We start from the raw sequence: 10,965 nt of genomic DNA, 5'->3' as shown, positions 1-10,965 counted from the left end.
TCCATTCTTATGGTGCTGAGTAAAGAGTCACATATCGCATACCTCCCAACATTTTGGAAATAGAAAGAGGTACAAAAAGATTTGCCACGTGGACATTTTTATGACCACACCAGTTTTTGTGGCCACAACCCTTAATTACCATGTTCATTTTACAAAATTCGGCAGGTTATGAAACACATTTCTGTGGTTTTTATGTCTTATTACAGTTTTGCTGATGAAGGTGCATTGCCCTTTAAGCTGTTCAATTATTACAAAAAAATATCTAAATGCACCTGCCACGTTTGTTGGACTTTCTGCCAAAAGCCAATTAAGTTTTGGAAACTTTGTATCTTTTTCTGGCTGTTTAGTGCAGGAGATCAACGAGAAAGTCAGGACATGTCAGTAACAATCCGGGACTGCGGGTTGAGCTGGCAAATTCAGGACTGTCCCGTAAAAAACGGGACAGTTGGGAGGTTTGCATATGTATTTAAAGAGACATGCGTAATGGCCTGAACTCAGTGCATTTCTGTTGCTGTTCAGTTGGTGTCAGTGAAGCAAATGGAGGGATTATAGTCTGTGGACAACTGTCAGGCCTGGACTCGCAATCTGGAAACTCCAGCAAATGCCAGAGGTGTTTCTGTAATCTGCCATAGAGCAGTGTTTTATATTGGCTCTGTGTTGGGCAGTTTGGGGCCTTCTGTATTTTAAATGCCATGGCCTATGTTGAATGCTAGTCTAGACGTGACTTACTCACACTCAGGAAACACATCTGCTCAGGACTGTGGTTGCCAGAAATCCAGACAGATTGGGGAAGATCAGCAGCACACCAAATTTCAGTTTTACTAACCCCAGAAACACTGTGTTAAGTAAAAGAATTGGGGTGGGATATTACCGCCAATGGGCTGGTTGTTCTCAGGCTTTCAGGTTATGCAGTAGTTCAGTATTTAATTCCATATTGTCTTTTGCTTTTGTTTATAGACTGTGACCATACATATTTATTATTGAAGAAACACTGCTGAACGTTAGGTAGGTATATAAGCGTATACAAGATATTCTTCGCTAACACACAGCTTTCTCCTGCCATTATATAATTAGGCTCATTATAACATGGAAGGATAACATGGAAGGCAGAGTGCACAGTGCCAAGAATGGGGCAATTACTGGCACCCCGCTTTCCACGCTGTCTTTGTTCAAGGGGGTCGCCGCCCTTCTGCCCCATACCCTAATGTCCTGTCCCTCTAGGGAGCAGTAACAGATACAGGGCCTCCGTTTTTCACCCTCCAATCAGTTTCGGACTGGCCCACTGGGATACCAAGAAAAGTCCCGGTGGGCCCAGGTGTCAGGGGGCCCTTGTGCTGCTAAACATGTGGCCTATTTCATGGTCATTTCCTATTTCTATGAGAAAAAGAGGCTAAATAGATGGAATAATAGATTGTAGTATGTAAAGAAAAGAGACTAGGAGAATAGAGGTTGAGCGAGGAGAGGAAGAATAATAGTACTGAGAGTGGGTCCCTGGTCTAAGGTTTTTGGGTGGGCCCCTGGTGTCCCAGTCCGACACTGCCTCCAATGCTGTGCTCCTCACCTTGCACAGGATGTTTTATCCCAAGATTGCCCATACTTTACTAATGCGAAATCTACCGTTAGTGATGTTGTACTAATATGATCTACATCCATAAAAGCATTGTTAGCATTTGGTTTTATGGGAAATATAAGTTAAATATTGATTCAACAAACAACTATTTCTTACGTAACCATAGCATAATAAATAACTGAATGAAAAGCATGAAACAGGAGGGTGATTTAGACAAGATGTTTGTCGACAGAGTTTTGAGATTGACTGATCACCAGTTACTGGTCTACTGGTAGATCCCGATCTACCTTTTTGGGTCAGTCTACATGAGCAGATTTGGGGAGATTAGTCAGCCTAATGACAAATCGTCTCTTCTTCGGGGAGACAAGCTCCCCAAACTGCCTTCCCCTGGCCTCCGCCGGCTATAATGAAAAGCGCCTGCGGCAATTCACACGCGGCGCTTTGTTCTCCGAAGTTGCCGCACGAGGAAACTTCGGGTGACTTCAGAAAACAAAGCGCCGCATGTGCATTGTCGCACTCGATTTTCATTTCAGCCGGCGGAGGGCAGGGGAAGGCAGTTCTGGGAGATTGTTGCTCCGAAGAAGAAGAGGAGATTTGTCGATAGGCCGACTTATCTCCCCGAATCTGTTTGTGTGTGGACTAACCCTTTGGGCACCCCTCTTTTATCAAGTAATGTGCAGAGCCATTCACCCATGTATAATTGCTAAGCACATGAAGGCTTAGGGCTCTTACACCCAGGTGTGCATTAGGAGTGCGTACTTGTTTTACCTATGAGTTTGTTTATGGTGCTTGTTATGGGCTGATATATTCCTAAGCATGGCTAGCCTTGGAATCAAAGAGCTGCAGCAGCACACAAGGTAGATACACTGGGCTGCGCCTGCAGAGGAACATTAGATCCATCAGGTCAGGATTTCTGCTAGCTCAGACGTCAGAGAATTTCCTCAGAGACAGTCACAGTTCATTAGCCCTCTTCCCTAGGCTTGCGTGGTGGGTGAGTGAGGCAGTAAGTGAGTTCAGAATTTGACTTAAAGGGATACTGTCATGGGAAAAAACGTTTTTTTTCCAAAACGCATTAGTTAATAGTGCTGCTCCAGCAGAATTCTGCACTGAAATCCGTTTCTCAAAAGAGCAGAACAGATTTTTCATTTTGAAATTAGACATTTTGTTAGTTTCCCAGCTGCCCCCAGTCATTGTGCTCTGATAAACTTCAGTCACATGACCAGGAAAAATGACCTGAGATGGCTGCCTACACACCAATATTACAACTAAAAAAGAATACACTTGCTGGTTCAGGAATTAACTTTTATATTGTAGAGTGAATTACTTGCAGTGTAAACAGTGTAATTTAGAAATACAAATTGCATCATAAAAATATATACACTATAGCGTATATAGTGTATATAGTGTATATAGAGTATATAGTGTGTATAGTGTGTAAAGTGTGTATAGTGTGTATAGTGTATATAGAGTATATAGTGTATATAGAGTATATAGAGTATATAGTGTATATAGAGTATATAGAGTATATAGAGTATATAGTGTATATAGTGTAAATAGTGTATATAGTGTATATATAGTATATAGTGTATATAGTGTATATATAGTGTATATAGAGTATATAGTGTATATAGTGTGTATAGTGTGTATAGTGTATATAGAGTATATAGAGTATTTAGTGTATATAGTGTATATAGTGTATAAGAGTATGTATATTGTATATAGTGTATATAGAGTATATAGTGTATATAGTGTGTATAGAGTATATAGTGTATATAGTGTATCATAAAAATGTATGACTGGGTGGGGGTTTCAGTAAGTGAACAGGCTGTGACCTCCTCTCACTAACTATGTCATGGATGCCACCAATGGGAGAGGAACAGTTTCATTAAATATCACTCTCAGACACTCTTGTGTGTCATTCTGATTTCCCACCCCCAGCCCACCGGTGAGTAGCCACTAGAAAGCAAAAACCTTATTGTGTGGATCTGCTTGTCCCAGGATTAATGCATCAAAGGGAATTGAAGGCTAATGTCATACAGAGAGAGTAGAAGCTGCTTGTATCTGGCTACTAATAGGTTTTATTGTTTCCTGTGGGAACATAATAGTCTTCTTGTTTAAGAGAAACAATTACGGTACCCATATGTTTAGCTAGCTTCAAAAGCGGCTACTATTCTCCCTGGGCGACATAACTCTGCCCATACCCGGCAACTTTTTGGCCCATGTATGGGGGGCTGGGGAATGTTTTTCTTTCTAATAATCGGCTGAAAATCAGGCAGATATCTATTGGGCAGTTTGGGCCAATGGAACCTCATTGGCGTTTTGATTTGAGTAGTCACTCTGCGGGTCTCATACTCCCACTGTCTAATCCAATCCCGAGCGGATATTGCTGACAATAACTGACCAATCACTGTAAAAATTGTAACTTAATTGCTCTTCAGACTGCCCCCACCATTCTGCCTGTTCCCTGCACAGCTGGTTCTAACTATCAAAACACTGTTGAAATAAATTGTATGTGTGCATCTGGCTCTCCTGGGAGCTCTGTGTCTGTGAGGGTGATAGATGCCTTCCAGTAATTACTGAAAACCTGTTAGAGGGCTTGTCTGCCTTTGTGCTAACTATAAGTATGAGTGTCTGATACAAAAGGCAATTAGTCTTCATTTTTTATTCTATTTTGATTTTTGAGTTATTTATCTTTAAAGGGATACTGTCATGGGAAAAAAAAATTTTTTCAAAATTAATCAGATAATAGTGCTGCTCCAGCAGAATTCTGCTCTGAAATCCATTTCTCAAAAGAGCAAACAGATTTTTTTTTATATTCAATATCGAAATCTGACATGGGGCTAGACATATTGTCAATTTCCCAGCTGCCCCAAGTCATGTGACTTGTGCTCTGATAAACTTCAATCACTCTTTACTGCTTTACTGCAAGTTGGAGTGATATAACCCCCCCTTCCCCGCCCCCAGCAGCCAAACAAAAGAACAATGGGAAGGTAACCAGATAACAGCTCCCTAACACAAGATAACAGCTGCCTGGTAGATCTAAGAACAGCACTCAATAGTAAAAACCCATGTCCCACTGAGACTCCTTCAGTTACATTGAGAAGGAAAAACAGCAGCCTGCCAGAAAGCATTTCTCTCCTAAAGTGCAGGCACAAGTCACATGACCAGGGGCAGCTGCGAAATTGACAAAATGTCTAGCCCCATGTCAGATTTCAAAATTGAATATAAAAAAATCTGTTTGCTCTTTTGAGAAATGGATTTCAGTGCCGAATTCTGCACTATTAACTGATTCCTTTTGAAAAAAATTGTTTTTCCCATGACAGTATCCCTTTAAATTCAGTAGCTCTCCAGTAATCTGGTTGCTACGGTCCAAATTACCCTAGCAGCCATGCATTGATTTGAATAAGAGACTGGAATATGAATAGGAGAGGCCTGAATAGAAAGATGCATCAGATGGCAATACATTTGTAGCCTTACAGAGAATTTGATTTTTGTAGATGGGGTCAGTGACCCCAGTTTGAGAGCTGGAAAGAGACAGAAAAAAAGGCAAATAATATAAAATGATAAAAGGCAAAGACCAATTGAAGAGTTGCTCAGAATTGGCCATTCTATTGGCCTATGATTAAGTGTATGCTAACACGAAACGCGTAAGCAATAAACTGCTTTTCACTTTGAAAACCTTTGCCTGGTGGAAGTCTGCCTTTTTGTGTGCCTGCTTCAAAGAATTTTCGGTTGTCCACTCCCTATGCTGAGGGCTCAGGGCACCTGGGCCACTTCCTAAATGTGGTGAGTTAAAACTCTACTAATTTGGAGACCCCCTACCTCATATATTTCATACATTCTATAACATACATCATTTACATAAATTAACATACATAAATTAACTTAAAAGCAAACCACCCTTTAATTATCAAATGCATGATGCCATATTTGTCTTCATACTCCACCCCACCCGCGCAGAGAACATTAGATAGTTCTGTATATTTGTGGATTGTAAGTATTGTAAGTGGATGTAAGGGGTATGTACTGTATACTAGATACCTCCCTGGACAGAGAGTTTATGAATGGGAACTACCCAGAGTGAGGGGTAATTGGGTAAAAGCAAAGGGAGACGCGTGTGGGAGTGTTTAGTGTTCCAGTGACAGACAGGAGGGTGGCATTGGCTCTCAGCTGCAGGTGAGCTTACCAGATCTTTTCCCAATTTGTCCATCTTGATGGTGACTGAATCAGGCTGATCTTGTTGTTTGTATCAAGGTCAAGGACTGGATCCCATGGGAGGCCTGTGTAGACCTGACAAAAAAAGGCAATGCAATCCCCACCTGATGTTTTACCAACCAGACATCTGCTCGGAAATCCTTCTTTTTGGCCCAGTATCCCGGCCAGTTGTCCGCCAGTGCAAGATCAGCCCATGTATGACCAGATAAACTACAACTAACTGCATTCTGCTCAGTTCATGTAATCAGCAAAATGTATATTTAGCCAGTTTTTAAATGGGTATGTACAATCTGTACAGGAATCGGAACCCTGTGTTCCCATTCAATGTTCTGGCATACATAGCAGAGGAGAATGCAAGAATTAACATCTTTATTGGTGTTGTACATTGCCTCCTCCAGAGCAGAGATTTTCCTCCAGTTCATGTTCCAGGGTGAGCAAAATGGGCAGAATGGCAGCTGTGTCCTGCCCTGAACCCTCTCCCTTCCAGGAATGTCACATTGTGTCTCCAGCTCCTCGCTGCTGGGGGAACACAAACTCTTTCTCAAACCCATCATTCAACATCTCTGGCTTTAATGCTGTGGAAATCACTCATATATAATAATGTCAGTTCTGCACGGGAGTGATTCCTATCTCTACTGTACTGTATATACTGTAATGGTAGCCCTCTATATAATAATGTCAGTACTGCATGGGAGTGATTTATTTTTCTATATACTGTATCAGTAGCGCTCTATAGAATAATGTCAGTACTGCATGGGAGTGATTCCTATGTCTATATAATGTATCAGTAGCGCTCTATATAATAATGTCAGTACTGCATGGGAGTGATTCCTATATCTATATAATGTATCAGTAGCGCTCTATATAATGTCAGTACTGCATGGGAGTAATTCCTATGTCTATATACTGTAATGGTAGTGCTCTATAGAATAATGTCAGTACTGCATGGGAGTGATTCCTATGTCTATATAATGTATCAGTAGCGCTCTATATAATAATGTCAGTACTGCATGGGAGTAATTCCTATGTCTATATACTGTAATGGTAGTGCTCTATAGAATAATGTCAATACTGCATGGGAGTGATTCCTATGTCTATATAATGTATCAGTAGCGCTCTATATAATAATGTCAGTGCTGCATGGGAGTGATTCCTATTTCTATATACTTTAATGGTAGCGTTCTATATAATAATGTCAGTAATGCATGGGAGTGATTCCTATTTCTATATACTGTAATGGTAGCGCTCTATATAATAATGTCAGTACTGCATGGGAGTGATTTATTTTTCTATATACTGTATCAGTAGCGCTCTATAGAATAATGTCAGTACTGCATGGGAGTGATTCCTATGTCTATATAATGTATCAGTAGCGCTCTATATAATAATGTCAGTACTGCATGGGAGTGATTCCTATGTCTATATAATGTATCAGTAGCGCTCTATATAATGTCAGTACTGCATGGGAGTAATTCCTATGTCTATATACTGTAATGGGAGTGCTCTATAGAATAATGTCAGTACTGCATGGGAGTGATTCCTATATCTATATAATGTATCAGTAGCGCTCTATATAATAATGTCAGTAATGCATGGGAGTGATTCCTATGTCTATATAATGTATCAGTAGCGCTCTATATAATAATGTCAGTACTGCATGGAAGTGATTCCTATTTCTATATACTGTAATGGTAGCGCTCTATATAATAATGTCAGTACTGCATGGGAGTGATTCCTATATCTATATAATGTATCAGTAGCGCTCTATATAATAATGTCAGTACTGCATGGGAGTAATTCCTATTTCTATATACTGTATCAGTAGCGCTCTATATAATAATATCAGTACTGCATGGGAGTAATTCCTATTTCTATATACTGTATCAGTAGCGCTCTATAATAATGTCAGTACTGCATGGGAGTAATTCCTATGTCTATATACTGTAATAGTAGTGCTCTATAGAATAATGTCAGTACTGCACGGGAGTGATTCCTATGTCTATATAATGTATCAGTAGCGCTCTATATAATAATGTCAGTACTGCATGGAAGTGATTCCTATTTCTATATACTGTAATGGTAGCGCTCTATATAATATTGTCAGTACTGCATGGGAGTGATTCCTATGTCTATATAATGTATCAGTAGCGCTCTATATAATGTCAGTACTGCATGGGAGTAATTCCTATGTCTATATACTGTAATGGTAGTGCTCTATAGAATAATGTCAGTACTGCATGGGAGTGATTCCTATGTCTATATAATGTATCAGTAGCGCTCTATATAATAATGTCAGTACTGCATGGGAGTAATTCCTATGTCTATATACTGTAATGGTAGTGCTCTATAGAATAATGTCAATACTGCATGGGAGTGATTCCTATGTCTATATAATGTATCAGTAGCGCTCTATATAATAATGTCAGTGCTGCATGGGAGTGATTCCTATTTCTATATACTTTAATGGTAGCGTTCTATATAATAATGTCAGTAATGCATGGGAGTGATTCCTATTTCTATATACTGTAATGGTAGCGCTCTATATAATAATGTCAGTACTGCATGGGAGTGATTTATTTTTCTATATACTGTATCAGTAGCGCTCTATAGAATAATGTCAGTACTGCATGGGAGTGATTCCTATGTCTATATAATGTATCAGTAGCGCTCTATATAATAATGTCAGTACTGCATGGGAGTGATTCCTATGTCTATATAATGTATCAGTAGCGCTCTATATAATGTCAGTACTGCATGGGAGTAATTCCTATGTCTATATACTGTAATGGGAGTGCTCTATAGAATAATGTCAGTACTGCATGGGAGTGATTCCTATATCTATATAATGTATCAGTAGCGCTCTATATAATAATGTCAGTAATGCATGGGAGTGATTCCTATGTCTATATAATGTATCAGTAGCGCTCTATATAATAATGTCAGTACTGCATGGGAGTGATTCCTATTTCTATATACTGTAATGGTAGCGCTCTATATAATAATGTCAGTACTGCATGGGAGTGATTCCTATATCTATATAATGTATCAGTAGCGCTCTATATAATAATGTCAGTAATGCATGGGAGTGATTCCTATGTCTATATAATGTATCAGTAGCGCTCTATATAATAATGTCAGTACTGCATGGGAGTAATTCCTATTTCTATATACTGTATCAGTAGCGCTCTATATAATAATATCAGTACTGCATGGGAGTAATTCCTATTTCTATATACTGTATCAGTAGCGCTCTATATAATAATGTCAGTACTGCATGGGAGTAATTCCTATGTCTATATACTGTAATGGTAGTGCTCTATAGAATAATGTCAGTACTGCACGGGAGTGATTCCTATGTCTATATAATGTATCAGTAGCGCTCTATATAATAATGTCAGTACTGCATGGAAGTGATTCCTATTTCTATATACTGTAATGGTAGCGCTCTATATAATATTGTCAGTACTGCATGGGAGTGATTCCTATGTCTATATAATGTATCAGTAGCGCTCTATATAATAATGTCAGTACTGCATGGGAGTAATTCCTATGTCTATATACTGTAATGGTAGTGCTCTATAGAATAATGTCAGTACTGCATGGGAGTGATTCCTATGTCTATATAATGTATCAGTAGCGCTCTATATAATAATGTCAGTACTGCATGGGAGTGATTCCTATTTCTATATACTTTAATGGTAGCGTTCTATATAATAATTTCAGTACTGCATGGGAGTGATTCCTATGTCTATATACTGTAATGGTAGCGCTCTATATAATAATTTCAGTACTGCATGGGAGTAATTCCTATGTCTATATACTGTAATGGTAGCGTTCTATATAATAAAGTCAGTACTGCATGGGAGTGATTCCTATTTCTATATACTGTAATGGTTGCGCTCTATATAATAATGTCAATACTGCATGGGAGTGATTCCAATGTCTATATAATGTATCAGTAGCGCTCTATATAATAATGTCAGTACTGCATGGGAGTGATTTCTATTTCTATATACTGTAATGGTAGCGCTGTATATAATAATGTCAGTACTGCATGGGAGTGATTCCTAAGTCTATATACTGTAATGGTAGTGCTCTATATAATAATGTCAGTACTGCATGGAAGTGATTCCTATGTCTATATACTGTATCAGTAGCGCTCTATATAATAATGTCAGTACTGCATGGGAGTAATTCTTATGTCTATATACTGTAATGGTAGCGCTCTATATCATAATGTCAGTACTGCACGGGAGTGATTCCTATTTCTATATACTGTATTGGTAGCGCTCTATTTAATAATGTTAGTACTGCATAGGAGTGATTCTTTTGTCTATATATCGTATCACTAGTGCTCTATATAATAATGTCAGTTCTGCACGGGAGTGATTCCTATTTCTATATATTGTATCGGTAGCATTCTATATAATAATTTCGGTACTGCACTGGAGTGATTCTTTTGTCTTTATATTGTATCACTAATGCTCTATATAATAATGTTGTCTCTACACATCATGAATTGTAGTTCTGTATGCTGTATTAAGTGGAAAACAGGTGCAGAATTGAATAACCCATAGCAACCAATCAGCGGGTATCAATTACCGAAATAGTGTTGAGGGTTACTAAACTTAAAGCTGATTTTATGGTGGAATGAGCCCCATGATCATGCAAGCTCAGCGCAATTACTTATTGATGTATTGTGCACAGGAGCAGAAGGGCCTTTAGTCTGACTAGTAGCCAGAATCCTAATCAGTAGCAGTATTTAGTCTGCTGCAGACTGCACTGGCTTCTAAGCAGCTCTTTATCATGCATCTGAACTCCATGCAGAATGCGGTTGGTATTAAAGGGATGAGGTGGCAACACTAGCTGCTGGCTCTGAGCCACATGGTTTAGCACTTTATTTAACTACAGCTCCCAGCATCCTCTGCCAGCCAGGAGTTAAAGTTGATAAGGGGCTGTGAGTTAAGCTATAGAATGGTGAGGCTGGTGGGTATTAGTAATGGGGGAAGGAGGCATGACAAGGGCAAAGAAAGGGGCTGATGCAGGAAAGTGCAGATAAAAGCCGGAGGGTGGAGGTTATGGGAGAGAATCTTGTGCAGGAATGAAGAGAAGGAGCAGGAGAAGGGGGGCTTATGTAAGTCAAGCGATGGGGAGTGTGTGCTGGTGGGGGCCAGGGGGAC

This window comes from Xenopus laevis, chromosome 3S, assembly GCF_017654675.1.
Source record: "Xenopus laevis strain J_2021 chromosome 3S, Xenopus_laevis_v10.1, whole genome shotgun sequence".
Classification (NCBI taxonomy): Eukaryota; Metazoa; Chordata; class Amphibia; order Anura; family Pipidae; genus Xenopus; species Xenopus laevis.
Note: the sequence above shows the minus strand (reverse complement) of the source record.